General features: G+C 46.6%; 1 long non-coding RNA gene across 1 annotated transcript; it reads right to left on the bottom strand.

Moving 5' to 3' along the window:
- Window positions 1-5915: 5915 nt before the first annotated feature.
- LOC148050268 (uncharacterized) lies at window positions 5916-9241 on the bottom strand. Its single transcript, XR_015701616.1, has 3 exons — window positions 9129-9241; window positions 8463-8623; window positions 5916-6598 (listed from the first exon to the last, which is right to left on the bottom strand). It is a non-coding gene; the product is annotated as an uncharacterized LOC148050268 (long non-coding RNA).
- Window positions 9242-22295: the final 13054 nt, after the last annotated feature.

The following is a 22295-nucleotide window of genomic DNA, read 5'->3' as shown; positions in this document are numbered from 1 at the left end:
AATTACATCAATGTAAAGCTGACGTCAGAGAGATGGCAATCAAAGCCCATGTTTCAAAGTTAATTGTTTTTGCTTAAAAAAGGAAAAGATGAGTACAGAACGCATTTGTTCGCCTTCTCAACTGAAATGTCAAAGAAGTGCTGCAGTTTTGGCATCCGATCTGTGTGGGATTTGCACACATGGATCACGTTTCAAAACCAGGGCCCTAGTCACAACCCATCATGCTAAGAGTCCGTTTCCTTGCTCTGATTTTAAGGAAGGGGAGGGTTTTGTCCCTGTTTGTTTGCTGTCATTGAGATGATTTTTTCCGCTGTCCAGAGCCAGCAGCCAACTGTCAGCAGCTATCAGCAATAAAGCTCCAGCAACAAATACATGGCCCATTTGAAGCCATTCCTCAGCTTTGCTTCACCAAGTCAGTTGTTCTGCACTTTTAATGATTTCAGATTTTTGCTTGGCAAATGAAAGAGGCATCATACCAAGACTTGCAATCTCTTCCCCCCTTCTTTAAATAAATATATTGCTTGTGAAAGGGACTGAGTGGGGGAGCTGGGAAGAGGATACATTCACAGAGCTCCTGGGCTCTGGCCTGTCTCAGAAGGCTGCCATAGGCTGCAGCATCTTTAGGGCTGCTCTAGCTTGTGGCAGATGCCTTCTGGACGCCCCAGCACAGCATCAACTTGTGAAGACACGAACTGCGTGAAGTTGCTTTTCTCCCACTTCCTCCACAGCTTGGGTCACTGTAGCACTGAATCTTCATTGCTGCTTTGTTATCAGCCTTCTGGATTCACCTCCCTTATGTTCAAAAATCTGAAAGCCAGGTCCTCATTGCAATGGAAACTTGCCCCGGCAACGGCCATCTGTAGTCGTGCATGGCAGAGGTGAGCCAGGCTCACATGGATGCAGTGGCGGCTAAGGCACTGAGGTTGCTGCCAGGGCACCTGTGAACCCTACCACTGCCGCTCACATTATGCCACGCACCCACTGACTGCTACCTGGCTGCTCCTATTTCCATTTCCCTCTGCAGAGTTTGAGCTCTGACCAGGAGCATTGGTTTTTGTTTGCACTGCGGGACTTCCCCTTCTGATAACAGTCCCCTCCAGCTGCGCAACAGGCACCCAACAGCTTTACCTGGCAGCAGTTCCAGGTGGTTGTATAACACCAGCTCGACAATGCTTGGACGACGTTAGCAGGGATTAAGCCTGCTCTTGTTACACAAGCCAGAGCCGCACAATCTAATAGACATACCTTGCCCCTCAAACAACTTTCCTCAGAAGTTTCAAATGGAGTGACTTAGAAATGACAACCAAATTGGTGTTGATCATTTTGTACATCTTTACTCAAACACCAAAAGTACCGTGGGTGCTGATCAGTTCCTTAGGCACATATTATCTAGCAAAGCAGTAACCTGAAATTTGTTTACAAAATAAAGCACTTGAGGTGCCACAGCATGTGGAGAAGCTACAGTTTATGTGGAAGAGAAAATCCAGAGATTCCCTCGCGCTTCTCTGGAGTGAGGGAATATATATTTTCAGTGATATGGTTACAAGGAGAAAAATGAGCAAACCAGAGGTGAAGAAAAGAAGGTGAGAACACACTAAGCTATAGATGAAAATAAACTGCTGATTCTAGACAGGAGAGCGAGACTAATCAGCTCTGATCAGACAGTGGCAGTCCTCACTAGCCCCCCAAATTCTGTTCGTACCCACAGTTGCTAGGAATTGCCAGGGCAGCACTGCCAGCACTGACCTCAAAACTGTGGAGCTGGAGAATCCCAGGTAGGCAGCTCTGCATTTCATCTCTCTTTCAATGGAAGCTAAACAGCATTTCATCCTTCTAGAGTATTTGTGTGAAACTCCCAGGCCATGTACCATGTCAGCTATCATAAACCCAAGCTTAGTTGAACTAGAGATCAGGGGCGGAGCAGAAAATGAATGCCCGCCTAGCACATATAGAAGCTATAGCTCTAGAAGGGTCCCTGAGGATGACGGACACGTAGTTTGGTTATAAACTTCCTCCACCCTTGACTCCGACGAGGCAGCCAGAGCAGGCAGTGGGGACTCATATCCCAACTGACCCCTTTCCCTTTGGCCCAGGACAGACCCAGAGGGTGACAAACACTGTTGTCAGCACGTTACGGTTTCATGCCAGAGGTCTTCAAGGAGGCTGAACCCCCAGAGGAGATTGCTGCCAGACGTGGAACACTGGCTGCTCTGTGCACACAAGCGAGAAAGGCAGTATTTACCTACTGAAATAGCTGGAGTTTAATTATTTATTTTTCATGGCACATAGAGTCTCTGTTGAATAATGAGGCTTCATTGTGTGCCACTTGCAGCAGGCATAGAAGAGGAAATATTATTTCAATAAAGAGGTTGTATCCTGGAAAGGCAGGGCAGAAACACATACACAAACAGAGAAGGGAGTTGCCAATGTTCATACTTTAAAAAAATTTTAAAAAAACCCACTATCACTCATGCATGACTTGCTATTATTACTTTGTCAGGTATTCAAGAAATTTGTTAGAACTCATTTTCATCCTAATAATATTTCAAATGAAATATACCGTAAACATTAAAAATACCAAAGGAGTAGCTATGATTCTTGATGTTTACTATGCAGTAGTTTAAGTATCATTTGTCATTGAAAGAAGACAAAAATAGGAAAAAACATTAAGTTCAGTCACAACATTGTTCAGAAGTATAGGCAGGAAATGAGGATTCACAATAACTACCAGTTAAGAGCTTCATATTTTCAGTCATTTGTTTTTTATCTGGGGAGATAGTTTGAAGCAACACTTTTTCACTCACTTTTGGCAAAGAAGCAGGCATTACAGTATACTTGTATTTCAACGCATGAAGAGACAGAGTGTTAAAAACGTCTAAACTACCCGTGCTAGCTGTACTGATGCCAGTGAACCTTAAGGCAAATGTGTGTTGCTTGGGATACTTTGTCCTGAACAGTATTTTCAGCATGTATAAATGCAGAATCACAATTAGAGGGTTGTTCTAAATTATAATCTGGATTTTCCAAAAATAAACCCTACCCTAACCTCTCCCAAGCTGGCTTCACTCACAGGCCTCTCCTTGGCAGCGGTTCCCTTGACTTCACTTAACTCCGGCTGCCTCCTGAGGTTGGTTCCAGATTCTTTTCAATCCAATCAAGAAAATTTGAAATAAGAGAACAGTGTTAGAGTACAGATTGCTAACTTACAAAAGACCAGAAAAACTGAAAAATGAATAGCAAAGGCTATAAAAAAGAATGAGGAATAAAAAATACCTTACTGGAGAAACAGCCCTTTTCCCGTTGCTGCTCTGAAGTCACACACATACGCATTTTTGCACTGAAACCCCTTAAAACCAGTCTTATCCATCTTTTCAGATTTGGATTTGTCATCAGGTGTTTGCAGATTACACAGAGCACAAGCCCTGTAAATAGCCTCTTTTGGTTTATATACATTAATTGCTCCTGCTGTCAGCCAGAGGGAGATGTATCACTAGTAGGATAACACATAAAGCTAAGTGCTTTCCTGCCAGGGAGTTTAGAATAATATTCTGATTTTTATAGCACCTTTTCCCTAAGGCCCACAAGGCACTTTACAAGTAAGATTGAATTAAGCTTGTCAGCACTCCGTATGGGAAGTAAATATTTCTTTCTCTATCTTGGAGAAGGGAAACTGAGGCATTAATATTAAGTCTCCAGCACAGCATTTAGCTACATGCTTTCAAGTCCTTTGAGCTTCTCACATGATTTAATTAAGCACATACTCAAGTGTTTTGCTGGAATACTGCCGAAGAAAGATGCTACAGCCACGCTGCCGATTTAGTCTGCAGCTGGGAAAACACCACAGGTTCCCCATTACTCACACTTTAACAAGAACTTTTTTTTAATCTGCTGTTTTTCCTAAAAATAAGATCACATCTTTCAAGTCTCACCTGCGTGGTGCATTGTCACCTGAGCCTGGACAAGTGCTGGGAGGTGACGTCCCGGGAGGAAGCCTGGTCTGCAGGGCTACGCGGGGCACCGGCCTCTGCGACTCTGCTGCCTGTCAGCCTGCTGCGACGGAGAAACGCAGTTTGCTGTTGGACGGTTTGGTGTTCAAAGTGCCAGGCTGTACTGTTTTGATTAAGCACATCGATATGAAATTCTTCAACGCTTCGGTATACAGTGGCATTTCTAGTCTGTGAACATTTTTGATGATTCAGGTTTCTGTCTCTGGTTAAAACCCCGTGCAGCAGGGCTCTGAACACAGCTCAGCTCTGTTTAGATCTAATCACAGACCTGCCCCGACTTCCTACCACAGCTCAGAGGCGGTCATCGTGTCTCAAACCTGCTCTTTGGTGTCTCTCTTCCATCCTGTTTTTCCCAGGTCTGCCTGGCTTACCTCTGATCGCACAGACATGCCTTTCCGTCTCCAGTTTGGCTGTTGAAGGTTCAAACACAAGCTTAGGTTTTTAGTTAGGGCCGGTACTCAGCTGGAGGGCTCACGGCAGCTGGCGGCTCTCCAAGGAGCAACCCACTCCATACCTAACCACACAGCACTTCTGGGCTGGAATCCTTACAAAGCTGGCTGTAAACCTACATCCAAGTACCATGCCTGTTCTATTTGCTCTCTCTTTCCTAAGGGGTCTAATGGCTATTTGCAGGCAGCCTGATGGGACCGTGGAGATGCTGCTATTTGCAGCTTTGTATTAATGAAGACTGGAATCTGCTCCAATTTTTTGTTACTACACCAGGCTACGAACAGCAGAGACTCAGGAGTTGATATGCTTACATGGGAAGGGGGTAGCCACCGATCTGTTTAGGTCAGTTTGAACATGAGTGGGAGTCCTAAGGCCCTCGGATTGGGAGACACAGTGACCACCGGTGTCACCACCCCAGCAGCTCAGTTTACCAGTCAGTGTCCAGGAGGTTCTCATTAGACACTGGATGTCAGACCCTCCTCCAGATGTGCCCTTGAACTATCCATACTATTGCAATTCTGAACACGTGCCCAGGCAGCCTCTCAGGGCATGGCAGGCTGCAAACCCCTCTGGGGTGCCCAGCTGCATCAGTGCAGGCAGTGAGGACAGGGCCACCCCCTTCCTGCACCCCTGGGCTGTGCACGCTGCCGCAGGCACCCAGCACCCCAACAGCACCTGGCCTGCACCAAGGGCTGGGGGACTCTTGCTAGAGAGCCCAGAAGGGATGGCTTTTCAGACGGGCCTTCTGGAGGCAGACAGATTTAGCTTTCAGCATAGCATTGCTCTTGTCCTAGAAATACCTAGAAACCTCTGCCCAAGCTGGGGATTTATTCTGCTGGCACACACAGGGCTGTCCCAGCCCCGGAGAAGTGCCTGGCTGGGAGGCATCTCCCAAAGGACCTGCAGTCCCCCAGCGGTGCCTGCCTGGACCAGAGGCAGCATTTTTCTTGCTAGATGTGGTGAGGCTACAGCAAACAACGTGTGAGCAACCCTCAGGCTCCCAAATCAGTACTGAGCTTGAGAAAAAGTGACCAAATGCTAAAGTGATCCCAGCAGAAGACGACATAATCGCGTGTTCCTGAGCTGAGGGAGCCTATCCCTAGATGAAAGGCGAGGGTCCCCTCCAGCATTTCAGATGCTGTCATTCTCTTCCTCGTCACACCAATGACCATGCTAACAGCTAAATAAAGTGAACTTGTTTCTGTCCCTTATTGCACATGACTTCCTGCAATTTAGTGTTTGCCAAGTGAGGTGTAATGTAAAAAAATAAGTGAAACGTAGAAAGGAGCAATCTAAAGCACTTCTAAGGTCAAGTGCTTTGAAAAAGCAGGGCTATATAACTCTTTAGGGATTTTTAATCTGTTTTTAATGTATATCCTCATACAGATGACCCTACATAAGCATGCCATCGAAACAACCCTTTTAAATTAATATACAGATAATAGGTCATTACTAACATTGTATATACACTAATTAAAAAGATAAGGAACATATAATTCCTGCTAGTTGTGAATGACACTTCTTGTGAGCTAATTGCTCTAGTTAGGCCTCCTTTAGAAGCGAGTGGAGCTGAAAAAGCCGCCAACACGCAGCTGATGCAAAGTCCACTAAAGTTAGTTGAAAGCCTGACTGGTCACAGTCAGCATTGCACTGGCCACTAATTTCCCCCTGCAGAGGTGCAGGCAAACCTCCACCGACTTGAGAAAACTATTACTAATCCCAAATGTTAATATCATGAAGTAAACCCTCAAAACTCACGGCACTGATTTTCAATAAGAAAGAATTACAGGTGATAGAATTTGGGAGGTCTTATTTGCCTTCTGGTCCTGAAGATTTTAGGGATTATGATCATGATATTTTTTTCTGATTTTCACAATAAACACAACAGCTTGAAGCACCCTCCCAAGTAAAAGTTACAGTTCTCACTTGTGTGCTTCTAACCGGTGAGGCTTTAGGGAAAGGCTAGTTTTCCTGAGACTTCTGATAAAACTGGGAGCAGGCACTCACATAAATGTGAAGGCAAGCTGTTTCTGTGAGCATCCGAAAGGGACTTCTATGGAGCAGGATAGGTCTGGGAACAGACCAGCACCTCATAGGGTTGCTCTTCATCCAGGCTTGTAATTTATGGTCTTTTAAAATCCCTATAAATAAAATATATGCTCATAGTTAGGGATGTAACCTCATTGCAAAAGGTTCCATATCTGAATCAGAGGAGTTTGAATCATATCAGCTGTACTAAGAGAAGCCTGCTAAAACATCTGATCCACATCCAACCCCTTTTCTGAGCTTGCTGGCAGAGCTGGGGCTGTGGTTACAGCCGATCCCTTGCATCTTCCACTTGTGAATTACTGCCTATTCAAGCCATTCACGGAGGGATGCTGTTCTAGCTGCACTCCTGGCCCAGAAGAACATCTCCTCCACACAGCCCTTTGTCTTCCCAGGAGGAGCCGGCAGTGAGCTGGGAAGCGGGGCTGGTAGATGGACCTGCTCTGGGACAGGGGGCCAGCTTCAGCCTCCAGGGCAGCTGCCAGGCTGTCATCCCCCTTTGCATCCCCAAGCACAGAAGCCTTTCCTGTTTGGAGACTGCTGTTTGCAGCTGTGTGGCTGCCTTCCACCTGCTCCCAGCACCCCTCAGCATGCTTATTTCCTTTACTGAGAAATGGCTTTAAGCTTAGTCATCTCCAGCCTGGCTGCAAGGGGCTGGCAGGGTGCAGACAGGAGCCTGGCACTGGCACATCCTTTCCCATGTGCCAAGGGCCTGATCCACAGCCTGGCAAAGCTGTGGGAGCTCCTCCATGGGCGCAGAGACCCAGGCTCCTTCTTGCAGTCATTCTGCCTAACTCCAGCATGAATCAGGCCCCAAAGCGTCTCACCTCAGTACTCTGAATATTTGTGCTTTCCCCCTGCTGCCTTTGCTGTTTCTACCTTCTTCATTACCTGCAACTCCTCATCTGCATGTTCCTATGCAAAATAAACATGCAAAGTCTCCCTACGCCCTTGCAAAGCACAGGGGTGAGGTCTGCACAAAAAGGAAAGACAATGGCTTTTCCTTCATGTGAAAAGGAACACTTTCAGCCACATTTTTCCTTTGGGCTTTCATCCAAAATTATTTCCTAAGCAGATTTCTTATCTTGTTTACTCACTTTGGGACTCCAGTGATCTAGACGAGTTGGGTAACTGGAGAAATCAGTCCTACTGGTAAATCCACACTGCCTTACCGCAGCGTGTAACCCTTCAAGGGGAAGGGGACAGATCACCAGAAACCACTTGTATATCAGGCAACTCAAGCCTGGCTTTCAGGGAAGGCCCTGAGGAGCCCCCCAGGTTGTGATGCCCTGAGGATGAACCAGGGGCTTGGGGTGGTGACTCCATATACTTTCAGCACGACACTAACCCCAGCGTGCGTTATTTGGGGGCCACGCTCTTCTGCAAAAATCCAGATACTTTTACTTTATATATTTACTCCTTAGCAGGAGCGCCTGGGCCCTGCGGCTCAGGTGTGTGCTGGGCAGAGTGGCACAGTCAGGTCTGTGAAGGGTTGCCCCCACACACCTCGAGCTCTCACAGGCAGGACAGCCACGTGCACCCTGAGGTGCCTGCCCACTCCCGGCACAGCCGGGCTCTGCTCAGGGTTCGCCCTTTCCAGGCTGCTGAGCTCAGCAGCTGAAGTGGCTGGTGTTTTCCAATGTGAATCACAAGGGCTCATTTTCTATTTTCAGTGACTGCTAAGAATATGACAAATTTTCTCTTATTCCCGTGAATCCAGTAACCACACAGCCTTTCACTACCATAAGCAGTAAAGAAATGTCTAATCCAGGATTTAAATTAGATCCAGGAAACCTCTGCTGTCTTTTCCTGTATAAAAGAGGTTTTTAAAATAAAAGGCAGTTAGAATGTGGCTTTACAGTCCCAAACTGCAGCCCTAGGTCTGTCGTTCGGAAAAGTGTCAAATATCACGGAGGTTTGTTTAAAAGGGAATTACTTGTATTTCAGCAATATACTTACACATTTTATAAGGAGTCAGAGGTCAAAGTGCAGGCAAACAAAGACCTGCGTGGAGCCAGGATTTGTCCCAGTGGGTCAAGGTGAAAGGGTTGCAGCAAGGCAGGAGAGGGGTCCCTCTGGGCTGCAGGCAGAGCTCTGCCCCTGCCCGCCTCGGCTGCTGCCTGCAGGAACGGCAGAGGATTGGCAAGATGAGGGCTTGGGGGTTTGGTAATACAGGTGGAAGGCTTTGCCACTAGTTTAGGCTCATCCTCGCTCATCTGGTTTGAGCCCTTCACTCTACATAATTTGGAGAGCCTTCCCTCAGCAGATTTTGATCTGTACACTTTGCAATAAGGCTGGGAGGTGCGATGCATATTGGGGCAGTCCCGCAATACCATCCCCCAGTCTCAAGGCTTGAGGTTCTGGTCTTTTCCCCCCCTTTCCCCTGACACCTGGGATGTTTCCCAGTGTGTAGCACACCAGGATAGCATTGCTGTCCATCCTGTGTAGCACACTTAAGAGTGCCCTGAGCTGCTGAGGTGGCTATACTCTGTGAATTCAGCACGGAAGAGCCCCCCAGATCCACATGGATGATGTCTCCAGTAGGCTGATGGAGAGGAGGACTGAGCAGGCAACGTGTGACAAGCCAAAAGTCCTCAATAACCATCAAAGACACCTCCCTACTACCTGTTAGGGGCAGGACTGCTCCCAGGGGCTGAGCCTACGTCCTCCTCTGTGGCTGCAGGGTGGGCAGACAAGGTTGAAAGGCATGGACGAGTTAGCATCGAGGGCATCCTGGCTGCAGAGGAAATGGGAGAACATGAAAACACCACACAGCAGAAATGGCCTTGGACACACCAGCGTTGGACGGAATAAAAGGTACTTGGGGTAAGCCCTGTGGATTTACCTAGAGAATGCAGCAGCAAAGCTGCAGCTGCTACCAGTCAGTGTTAAAACCCCAGAGCTAGGAGCAGTGCAGTTGTGGTAATGGAAGATCTTCCATGCACTAGGATGCTTATGTGTAAGCATGACATAAGCAAGGTCTTCCTATCTGTAAATCTCTGATTACACATGGGAAGAAGTCCATCCAGGCGAAAAGGTTAAGAAACTGCAACTAGTGATATATAAGAGGTCAGAGCTCACTTGACAGTATTTGGAAAAAGGATTGGCATTAGTACACAGTGGTGAGCAGGAGTGGATGCACATTGAGCATATAGTGAGTGCTCCCTCCACAATGCTATCACACTGGCACTCGGAAAAAAAAGGCAGACACGGTTTTCTCCCAGTCTTGGTACGGGAAAGATTGTGAAAGTAGTCAGGGAGTGTGGGTAACAAGTGCAGCTGCAGCCAGCCTGGGAAAGGAAGCACGGGTGACAAGTGCCCAAGCTTACTGCTTCCCCAGGAGCTGTTCAGAAGTGTAATAGGGACTAACACAGGACCCAGATGCAGTGTGCTCCAGGCAGGGAGAACTAACCTCAGTGGCTGCATGAAGTGAAAACCATTTTTGGGCACAGCCCTATTTGGTGTCATTTCTTGCCCATTTGGGTAGGAGACAACCATGGGGCAACAGGTCAGTTCTGTTGGCTGGCTGCTACTGCTTCATCTTCCTTTCAATATTTCATTTCTTTCTGTTGGTGATGTGTCAACATTTTTATCAGAGAAAAAATAAAATATGGTCAGCAAGCTGAGGAACCTTCAAGACTTCTCCTTCCCAGTTCACTTGGCAAAAAAATCTGCTCTGCCTAAATGGGTGCTGCCTTACCCCAGCTTGGAAAACTGGGGACTTCTGCAGACTTACGCTTGCTAAACCTGAGCTTGAAATAATACTGCAGCTTGTTCTGGCTGCTTTCATGTTCCTGCAAATGATTTAATATTTTGCCAACACAGCAAATCAGAAAACCTTACTATTGTGCATGTTCATCTGAACTCATGCTCACCCGACAGCAGCACTTGTTCTTATTCTTAGACCTTTGCAAACCAATGAGTTGCTTGTAGCATTTTTCCAATACGCTCTTGGATATTTTAATTACTTTATTTGATACTAAAACTGTTTGACAAGACATTTGGAAAGAAGAATTAAGCAACAGTATCCAAAATCTATATTAAAATAGCAAACTCCCTTGTAGCCTCTAAAGAACTTGGAGGCAATCTAAGGTTTTTGGAGCCTGCGTAGCAGCATGTGCTCATTCCTACATGGAATTTCCATAATTCCTCAATCAATTACCTGGAAAAAGCAGCCATTTTAATCAAAACCCTAAGGGTAGATGAAATCATGAGAAAACACGAGCTTTATTGCAATGGATATTGACTGTAACTCATTAAGATGTTAAAGTATTGACATCCCGTTTGATGAGAAAAATGTCTGATAGCGAGTGTACATAACTGTTACGGAGAATGCCGGTATCAACACATCATAATGAGTAACTAATTATGTCTGTGGCCTAACGAGGTGATTAAAGCAGTATCCTTTGATCTATGTCACTGACTTGATTTAATGCCATGCCGAGGTTGAATCTCTGTGCACCACTGGGGAGATTCAAGTAATTTGAGTAATTCACTAGCCTTGTCCCCGCATCACCAGGGATATTTGGGATGAACACAGTTGCTTCTGCAGCCAAGCCACCCCGGGCAGCATGGGCTGCCAGGGGAGAGGCCGCTGCTCCCTGCCTGCCAGCAGCCCCTTGCAGGAGTCTCACCGCTGCGGGGCAGGGGTCTCGCACAGCCTCCTGCCACGGCCACGAGCCTTCCTTTTGTCTCACAGTCCCCGCTCCTTACAGACCAACACCACTGGCAAATTTTGGAAGCACCCCCTGCCAAGAGAAGCTCACAGGAAGATGCTTTGCTACCTTTCACTCCAGCCCTTGTGCCAAGCACAGCAGGGGAGAGTCACACTACACTGAACCATGGGACTTCGTACCTGGCACATGCTAAGCATCTCGTTCAAACTACTGTGTGGGTCCAGCAGGAGAAAAGCTTAAGCACCAGTTCTCTGGGTAAGCAACAAGAGCACCAGGAGCCCAAGCCTGCAGGTGACACCAGAGATGTAAAAACTTTGACCACGGTCACACAAAGTGATGTAGCCTGGCCACTGGCTACCAGCTTAAATCCTGCTTCCACTTTCAAACATCCAAAAACCTTTTCACTCTTACCAGGGGAAGGACTTGTTCACCCTTTCATGTACATCACAGCAGCTCTTTCAAGCAGCCCTGCCTACCTGTGCAGGCTGACCTTGGCTAAGCAGTGTTGCTCTGGGGGCACAGTTGCCAAGTTTTGGGTTGTATTTTGTTCATAAGGATACCAGAACAAAAGAGTGGCCACCCTCAGTCAGACAAAAGACCTGTGTGACCAGAGGGGACAACAGTGGGTGCCCGGGGCAGAGCACGCAGGCTGGGTGGGCACGCAGCAATAGCACTCCTGGGTACTGGTCCTGCTGCCAGCTGTTTTCAGCTGACATCCTGAGCTCCGTGTGGTTTGTGTCTTAGCAGCCACCGTGGATTTCACTCACATGAAATGTTTGGTTTGCATTGCAGTAGTTTTTCCTAATGAAGCTGATAACAAGGATTAATTTTCCCTCCCAATCATCTTTAACCTTAAGTGATAATTAGTACCAAAAGCATAACTGAGAATCAAATTCTGGGCACCTCCCTTGGGCAGGAAATTATTTTGCTTGATGAATAGGCCGTTTTTTACAAAGGGCTTTTTCCTGTACATAAAAAACAGCCCCCTGGCTCCCAGATGGGTGGGTGTGATACTGCCATCCCATCCAGCAGCAGTCACCTCCCAGGGAGATAACACCCAGCTGCCCCCGCACAGGGGCTAGGCACTTCACAGCCTCCTCTGCCCCCAGCAGTGCTCGCAGTGCCCTAACAGGGAGCAAATGGCTCAGGGTTTGTCCCAGGGCTGTCCTGTTCTCCAGGCGGCCCCAGCATAGCCACCCCTCCGTGCCACAGCCCTCCCTGCCTTAGAGGCAGGCCTTGCTGCAGCTCCCAGCCCCGCAGGCGGCACATCCCTCCTTCTCTGTCCCCTGCCTCATTAGCCCTCCCTCGCACTTCAGGCTTTTAGCACTTATTGTTCATTTATAACATCGACAGCAGCACTGCCCCATCTCACACAGGGCACCAGAGTCACCACCACCCTGCACATACAAACACAAAGCCCTAAAGAGCTTAAATCTGAGCACAAAGCAGCCCATATTCTCCCCCCAAACACACCAGACCCCCTTACCAGGCACAGCTCCCACAGCTACAACACCAAGGCCCTGCTGGGGCAGCCTTTATTGGCCTGGGTTAATCCCATGCAGATGGGCTGCAGCTGCTGCATCACCTGTGCCGCCTTCACTGCCCCTCTGCCTGCGCTGCCGCCAGGAGTGGCCCCGTGCCGCGCAGGGTGGGTGAAGGCAGCACCCAGCTGCTGCCGCTGTCTTGGTCCCTGGGAGGGTCTAGGTGGAACAGAGGCAAGAGCAACTTCTCTCCCTGTGCTGGGGAGCTGTTTTGCACCGCTCTGCTTGCTGGCCCAGTTCCTCAGTTTCTGCTGGCACTCCAAAAAAAGTTTCTGAAGCTCATTCTGGTGTTTGGGTTTTGGGCACCTGTGGTAAGCCCAGCTAGCTCCCCCAAGCACCCTGAGATAAAGGGTGCGCATGGCAGCGTTAAATATAACTCCAGCATGGCAGCGTTAAATATAACTCCAGTGTAAATATAAAGCTCTAACATAATGAAGTAACTGGGAAGTTGTGCAGGCTCCTGGGCACCCCATCCCTCCCCGCCTGCTGCTGGCAGCTGGCCTGTCCCTGCAGCGCGGGCTGGGCAGCCGTGGGGGTGCCCGAGGGTGGGGGGCAGTGAGCCGTTGCATGGAATGGGGACACCCCAGGGGCCACCCTCCAGTGCCTGGGGTCAGGGAGATTAATGACCAAAATGACTGACGTGAGAGGGAAATATGGTACGGGAGGCGTAGAGCGAGGTCACAGCGAGGGGACCTGCTGCAGCTGCACCAGGCTTTGCCCTCACACTGCCCGTTGTCCTCCCCTGCCCTGTGGGATGAGAACCTCGGAGACGGTCCCCGCATCTGTCTGATGGGCTTCAACCCCTGTGGCATTTTGCTGTGTCCCTGGAGGTGCTTTTTTTCTTCCGGGTGAGGGTGCTGCACACGGCCGAGTATGCTGGAGCCCTGACTTTGCACCATGGCCCTGGCCAGCACCATCCCACGGAGCTACTGACCTGTGTCAGTGCTGAGTTATCCCAGGCCTGGCCGGCATGATGCGGCGGAGACCAAATCCCAAGGGCTCTCCTGGGGACAGAGGACATTTCTGGCTTCCCACCTCCCCTTTGCCTTTGTGCTTGCTCTGAACATGGGTTGCTGGTGATGCTTTGGTTTCTGGCATGGGCTTGGGATACCAAGCCCGAGGGAAGCCCTCTAAATGGGTGCACTCAGTGCCTCTCAGCTTAGCAGTAAAAAGAAATTGCACATCAGGGCACAGGCTGCAGATGCTTCCAGGGGTAAAATACTGTCAGTAGAGTCCAGACCATCCATCAGAATAAATGTAGCTGATGCCATGATTTATGGGACAAAGATGAAGGTTTAATCCTCCTCTCAGCAGCACAACCCGATTTGCCACAAAACCCTGTTAAATTTTGTGGCACACGCTTCATCACTTCATTAGGAGATAGAGAGAAAACGGTTCAATGCATTGCTGAATCTTTTACGGCCGGGGACTCTCCTCCCACCACTCCCAAGTGATGGGTAATCTCTCTGATCAGATCCCCGGGAAAAGACCCCGTGGGATTACAGAGCACAGAGGCATTAACAACAGTGACAGGAAAGGAATACAATATCCCTTTAAACAATTAAATATTGATCCTGCGGGCCTGAGATGGACTCCATCACACAAAAGGAAACACCTCTGTGAATTAGTTTGGTGCCATCCATACCCTCAGATGATATAAAGGAAACCAAGATTATTTGCTTCACTTATTTTCTTAATGTTTTTTCCCTCAATTAGAGAAATGCATGTGGTATGAACCACACTCGCCTGTCACAGTCAGCACTCCCTTCCCCTGGAGCCCACGCCGTGGGGCACGGCCGCAGGAGCTGGGACGGGGAGCCCCGGGGGCCGCGGGCAGGCGCGGGGGTGTTTGCCGCAGGCCTCAGCGTGGATGGAGGGAAGAAGACACAGCGCCGTGAGGCCGGGGTGCCATTTTGTGTGTCCCCCCCCATGGATGTCCCTCCCGTGACACAGCCGGACGCTGCCGTCCCATGGGAGAGCTGGGGCCGCCCCGCGGGGCTCACCCGCTCCCCTCGGCTCAGCCGCGTGCCTTGTGGCTGCACATGGAGAAACAAAAGAAGGCAAGAAATGTCTAAATTTAAAGTGCTGGAAAATCCAACCTTTTATTTACTACATTTTTGTGACTACATAAACGCTGAAACATTGTAACACTGAAAAGCATGATGACATCATCACTTGCTTTTTTTCTTTTTTTTTCTTTTTCTTTTTTTTTTTTTTTTGCTTAGCAAACACAGCAGATGATATTGCACGGCATAAAGTGAGAACAGTAGCAAAGCTTAAAAAAAGTAACTTAAGGAGATCTTAACGCAGTACAGGAGATACGCATAACCAAACCAGAATAATGCCTAGCGCATTACACTTGTCGTCGCTACACACAAAAATACAGAAGAAGCGCTTGACTAAGAGGGAGATTGAGGAAATATCAGCAATCAACCGTAATTAGGTACAATAATCACTTAGTCTGAAATGCAGATGCAACGCATAAACTACTACTGCTTCCTAATGGGCAAACTAAAAATGACAGCAAAGTTGTCTTTTATCAAAATCTTAGCTTTGTTTTCTTTTTTTTTCTTTTTTTTCTTTTTTTTTTTGGTTTTGTTTCATTGCTCTGGAAGAACTCCCTCTCGCTCTTGGAAGATTTCCTACCTCTACGGATCTGGGGCCTGTGATTGTCTCGGGCGCCTCTTTGCGCGGCGGCGGACGGACCTAAGGTGAAGGCGGAGGGGGCAGCGTGGGGCGTGGGGCGCGGAGCGGGGCCGGGGGGCGGGGGCGGGGGCCGGGGCCCGGCTGGCCCAGGCTCCCGCTCAGCTGGGACTGGGCTGTGGGCAGGGGGGTATGAAGACAACTACCGAAGCAAGTAAAAGACAATGCTTTAAAGTTTATTTTCATTTAATACTGTTGTTCGGTTCAGACTGCAAAACTAACGCGGTTCCACAGTGAGGATGCAATAAATGCAGAACAGACTGTGAAAAATCAAACTACCGAAACAGGAAAAGAAACCGTGTCTTCCTAAGTACAGTTCTGTCCAGTGCTCGATGGTTCGTGCTGGATTCATAGACTAATACTTTGTCTCCCCCCTCCATGTGAAGCGTAACTCATTGCACGGCATTACTTTATGTATTAAAAGCAGACATTTAGCCAATGCTTACCAACAGACCATTTAATGATCCTGCATTTCAGAGCGTCTTTATTGCCCCGTTTCAATACTTGAAGTATAAAAAATGTACCTAGAAAGTGTAACTTCTGACCAAAAGCTCAAACCCTGCCCTTGTCCTTCCCTCCCTCAACCCCTCCGCTATCCCCCCAAAGGAAAACAAGGTACACCTGGAGCTCAGCTACTGTGCGGGGAAAGGAAATATTTACAGCCATCACAAACCATGTCAGTACACAACATTTAGTTGAAACAGAATCTATTCTTTATGCAAAATAAAATACAGGTGAGTGGCATCCTATTTTCTGTGCCATGATGCCATCATCAGCTTTGCAAAATTACCATTGTCATTACTCGTTTTTTTGCTTTTCAACTCAAAACTGCTTTTTCCTCCCTTGAGCTGCGGGGGGCCGGGGGCAGGCGCAGCACCCGGTCCCCTCGGAGGGCTGCTGCACAGGTCCCTCCCCGCTCGCCCACAGCCGGGGCACCGCGCTTCTGCCGCAGTTCCTGAGCCTGGATGTGGCTGCAGCTCTCGGGGGACCTGGCTGTGCCCCGCGGACCCCGACCCATCCCTGCCTGCAGGCCCTGGCTGGAGAGCGGGTGACACGGCTGTGGCCCACGGGTGGCCCAAGCCCTCGAGTGCTCTCCGAGCCAGGCTGGCCCGTGCTGGCCCGTCGGCCGCTGCCCCTTGGCCGTCCCCTGCGTGTCCCGGGGAGGAGAACCCCCGCGGGTACGTGGCGGGGCTGGCAAAGGCCTTTCCGTGAGCAAAGTTTCCAAATTCAAGTTAGCTTTTCTCCCTAGGCTTACGCCCACTACTTGCGCTACCCGTGCGAATGGCGAAGGAAAACAAAAACTCAGCAAAGTCTCTCACAAATGCCAGTGCTTTTAAACATTAAACGACTTTTAAATTCTTTGGATGTGCGGGTCTCACCCACAAAGCAACCTTTCTAGAAAAAGACAAATAAATTAAAGGAAAAACACACTAATAATGCCTTTCTGCTTTCTAAGTGACAAAAGTACTACCTTGAAACACTCATTTTGGCATGTACAAGTTGGGGGAAGGGAGGCCCGGGGGGATAACCTGGCAGTGTTTGTAACACGGGTGGAAGTGCATGCCAAGACAAGGCTGAAGATACACCCTGCAGTCAAGAGAAGCACTCTCCTTCAGTTCATCTCGGCATCAAGAATGAAAAGATTGTAACATAAAGCTTTGGCCATTTTTGAATCTACTATATACAATTTTTTTTTTAAACTACATAGTCATAAATTAAAGCAGTGATTAAATAAGCGTATACAAAATGTAATTAAATTAAAAATCACAGCACATTATAGAGAAAAAATAGGAACCATTTATCACAGCAGAGAATATTTTTTTTACCCTGTGAAAAGAACATCGACTAGCAAACACAAAGCATCCTACTTGAAACAAAAGAAATCAAAGCCATGTTTCCCTTTCTTCCATTCATTGCAAACAGCGATCTTTACCCACTTTGAAACATTCCCAGGAATAAGATCTTCCTTGAGTATAACAGAGAAGTTCCTACAAAAAAAAAGGAAAAAAGAAGAAACCCAAACCAAACGATATAAAAGGAATATACAAACAAAACAACCCCTACAAAATAAATAAGAATTATAAAGCTTTTTTTAAGTAACCTTAACAATTATCAAACTAGTAAGTTCTGCCTTATCACATAGACTCTCTATACAACATAACCCTAAAGATTTATTACTATGAGGTATTTGGAGGAATTGGTAAAAGCGATGCACGGCCTGTCTGGGCTGAGGGACTCAAGCTGCTTTGGGGGGAAGAAGAGGGAACCTTTGGTTTGTCAGCAAGAAAGTGGAAAAAAACATTTTCCTTTGGTATCAAAGAAAGTTTCATTGCATGGTTGCACGGCAAAAAGCACCACGGTGAAGAATTATTCCTTTTTTCATTAGTGGCCTTTCTAACAGGCTGAGGTATTCAAAGAGTATAAGGTGAGAGATAAAGAGGTCAACAGCGGTTTAACACTTTGGTTCAAGCAAGGCACTCGTCCTATGAGTTTACAAAGTTTGCAACATGTTTGCCTAGAGCTTTATTATTATCATTATCCTTATTATCGTCAGTAGTAGCAGTTGTAGCAAGAGAAGTATTCGTAAGGTTATTAGCATTACCATTAAGAATGAAGACAAGGTTACACACTGAGTGAAGGTGAGGAAGGGGGTCAGGGGACAGGGGCAAGAAGGAGGATGAGTTCCCTTTCCAGACCGAGGCCGTGCATGAAAAATCTTTGGTATTCTTTGGTATCATCAATGTGATTAAAATCACCAATGGAAATCGAGTGAGGTAGCGTCTTTGGTTCACACTATAAATAGTAGATCTTTACACACTTTTTTTTTCTTTTTTTTTCTTTTTTTTTAACACGTGGAAGTAGCTATCCCTTATCTTTTGCTTCTTTGTCTTTAGCAAATAGTTACCAAATGTATTGTAAAGCTAACCACACCACAATAATAAACCAGGAGCTAAGCAAAGTCTCAAAATTAGCCCCTGGGCCTTTGAATGCACCCAAACGCAGCGAGATAGAAAAGGGTAAGTGCTTTCTCTTTGTTTGCTAAATGCATAGTTTTCATCCTTATGTACAAAGGAGGAGGAAGAGGAGGAGGATAGGAGGAAGAGTAGTAGAAAGAAGGACCGTTTTTTGGGGTAAAAATGTCTTGTTTACAACTCAGGTGAGGAGAGGTGTCCTAAGACTCTTTGGTATAAGCTCAACGGTGTTTCCGAGCCCTCCAGGCAGCGGCAGCCTCCCTGGGCAGCGCCCGCTGCCACCGCGGCCTTGTCCTGAAATCCCTCTCAGGAGAAGAGCGGTGCTCGCGGGCAGCCGTGGGGCTGGTCCTGTGCCGGGACGCCGGGGCACCCCCGGCCACTTCGGCCACTTGGGAATTTGCTTCTGGCATCGGCTGGAGCAGGAGCAAATTCTCAAGTGAAAGCCCCGTTGCTGGCTCGCTCGCTCTTGTTGGGTTTGCTTTACCTGAGTAAGGAGAGGAGGCTGAGGCCCCTGGAAAGCAATGTGGGGGCTAACGTAGCGGTACGGGTCGGTCTGAATTTTTTTTTTTTTAATTTTTTTTTTTCCTGGAAAGCTAATAATGCCATTTACAATGGGGATGGATGCGGACAGTTCACCTCTTGGCCAGCCTCCCCTCGTGGGTCACTGCGGTCAGGTTTGGATGCAGCCTATGAGCAGAATGCGCGTTCCTAATGCCCTCTTGCCCGTGGAGTCACCTTTGGCTGAAGCCCCATCTCCCGATGCTCCCAAATCGCTTCAGGTTCTGCTCCCTCTCCTAACCCTTCCTGGCAGATTTTTAGGTCCTTTTGTTGAATTTGAAACTAATTTCCATTTTGTCAGGAATGAAGTGAACCGAAAGACTAACACTAACATGACAGAGACAGGCTTTCCTGTCTGATGGTAAGTGCAGCATTAGAAAAAAGCTCCCCTTTAAGGATGCCCTGCTAAGGAATGGCAAGGATCCGAGCCAGGGAGCACCAGGTAACCTGTCCATGCTTCAGTCGGTGCGGCCGGGCAGTCTGCTCAGAGGTAAAACAGCTTTACAGGTAGAATGAGCAGTTCCATAGTTATTTGCTTCATGTTTTGAAAGGAATTAAAGAAAAGTGTGTTCTTTGCCTATTCAGAGTATGAGGCGCATATTGCTTATGGGAAGAGTGGTTTTGTTCCTAATGGCTTATAAAAAAACAAAAGGTTTATATATACTTAAACAGACATGTAAAAAACCCAAAACGCTTAAAATCTATAACTTGTGCATCAGTTTTAGTGTGTGTGGATGTATGTGTGCGCATGTATACATACATACACCCCCATAAAAGTGTGTGTGAGTGTATATATACACAGACCTATTCAGGGGCTTGTGTGTGTGTGTATCAGAGATCCTGAAATTGCATATTGGGTGCAAATTTAATGCTGGTATGAAAGTTCTCTTTGGTTTCAGCAAGTAGTCTCTAAAGACAATACAATGGAAATACTAAAAAATGCGGCAATGTACTTTGAATTTCCCTGCATTTTTAAATTCTCAAGTTTTAAATAAATAAGGCTTTCTTTTCTAAACTATAGATACATTACAAAGCAGTGTTTTGCTGGAAAAAAACTAAAACGTTAGTTATCACTGTCCTTTATTAACCTTACACTAATGAGACTGCATTCATAAGATACTTTATACGTGAGCTTATTAATGTTTCCATGTTCATTACGTCTCCGTGGGGATGGAACACTTTAAAAGAAAGCTCGCTAAAATTTAAGGTAAGCTAGAGACTTGAAAAACTCATGGACTAGATTACATTTTCATAGACAATTGCTTTGTCAGTCTTAAAGTGGGTTTAACGTAGGAAAATGTGGAGAAATATTCAGTGCCAAAAATCTTGGGTTTATTTGACTTTATTTTAATAAAGAGATATTTCGGCTCTATTCTGAACACTTGCTGGAAATTAACTGTATACCCTGAACCTTGACTAGACCCTGTCCTCTTGGGAAATAACTGGTGCTACAAAGTTGCTTAACTTTGGTGTTGCTAGTATTTTGAGTGGGCCTCATCCCAAAACCCAGTACCTGCTGTTGTTGATGGGGGTTAGATTCTAGTTTACCTTGAATTTTCCTTTCTCTCTCTTTTTTTTTTTTTAAGGGTGTAAGTAATATTATCTATTTCTAATCCTTGCATTGGGCCTATACCTGCATATTTGGTTACTTTGGAATTTAATATAACTAGTAGAATTACTACAGTAATTTGAAACACCAGTTAGAAATCTAACAGGCACATGTATGGTTTTTGAAGTCTATTTTCCCCTTATGCTAAAATTTAATACGCAGATGTTGCACGCTTTTCTTTTTACTTTTATCAGAGTAGGAATGGGATGATTTCTCTTCTACGGGTCTGTTAGCAACAGAGCATTTAAAGCTTTTCAGCTACAAACTTTAAACTATTTCATGCATTATCCTGATTAATAGATGAGCAAGAAAGAATGCACAGGACAAAAGCTCAGCCTGCTACACACAGATACGACGCCACGAAATATCAGGCTGTATCTCGGTGTCATGGGAATTTTGCTATTGACTTCAGAGGCACCACGGTTCAGCCTTCCAAAAGCACTACCAGAGCTCCTGTTGGAGCTCTTCCCACCAACATTAACTGACGTTGTACCACTGTTTTCAATAGGAAAAGACCACAAGCCTTCAAAGCTATTGCTATTCCTTTGCCTAGTATAGTCAATAGGTAAAAAAAAGCTCACTGATGTCAATGAGTATTGAGCAGATGCTGAGCCCTGTGGTTTTACATTTCACAATTCTTCTCATTTTTGCATACAAAATGCCTCAGGTCTCCTGTTTGCAGGCTAGATGGCAGAGCTGAGCTGTATTTATATACAGTGCACGGTTTGCAAAGAGCGCTGTTCAACGGGCTTCCAGCAATAGCAGCCTGGGAGAGCGTAAAAAGGGGATGCACGCACGATAGCTACCACACTATCTTACACATGGCTGGAACAGCCCCTTTTTTTGCTTCCCTTGAAGTCAGTGACAAAAAGGCTGACTGACTTCAACAGAAGCAGCATCCCATTATCAGTACCTGTGCTCCGACAGGGGCTGCGATCTCCTCGGATGACATTCTTTCTTGCCAATCATGGAAAGAAACAATAATGTGGTTCTACTAATTGCAAATAACAGTCTTGATTACAAGTTTTATGTGTTATACAGTTAGATTAGTTTATACCTATAACTCTACATAGTATTTTGTGTAAAAATAGCTTTGGAATATTAAAATCATTGCAATAAAATACCTGCAATATAATTATTAAATGTGTTCTTTGGTAGCTAGTTGATTTTTTTTAATGGATGGAATAGTTTTCCTTTTTTAAATCTGAACATTCCTTAACAAACAAAGAGAATGCACTGGTTTAGGTACCATTCAAAATTTCTTTGCCTAGTTTGAACTTGTTTCCAGGCGTTGCACCAGTTAAGTTCAAACCATGAAACAGCAAAAATCACACTACCGTTCAAATGAATTCAGACGACTCCACACTTTGTCGGCCGTGCCATGGCACAACCCTCTCTGAAGACCAGCCCTGACTAAGTCCCTAACCACCGGCATGTACGCAGTACGGATGCACAATACACCTTCATGGCAATTGCTGTGGAAACGAAGAGCCATATCTGAAGAGATGTCCGTTCAATGACAAGAAATCACTATGCTCCAAACCACTAAACAGCCAAGTACGGTGAAGATGATCATGGGCGAAGGTGTAAGACCAGTGGTCTGTTTCTCTTCTCCTTGCGTTCCGTTTCATTCCCTTCATTTTGCTTTCTTCTTCCTCTCTATTTTTTGCAAGTCGTCGTCCTACTAAAGTGTGTGTCTTAGAACAAAGTCATAATGCAGGTGAAATAAGTCT

This window comes from Nipponia nippon, unplaced genomic scaffold, assembly GCF_047370975.1.
Source record: "Nipponia nippon isolate SJK-2023a ecotype South Korea unplaced genomic scaffold, ASM4737097v1 scaffold_9, whole genome shotgun sequence".
Lineage (NCBI taxonomy): Eukaryota > Metazoa > Chordata > Aves > Pelecaniformes > Threskiornithidae > Nipponia > Nipponia nippon.
The sequence above is the reverse complement of the archived record's forward strand: the minus strand, read 5'-3'. Positions and strand labels throughout refer to the sequence as shown.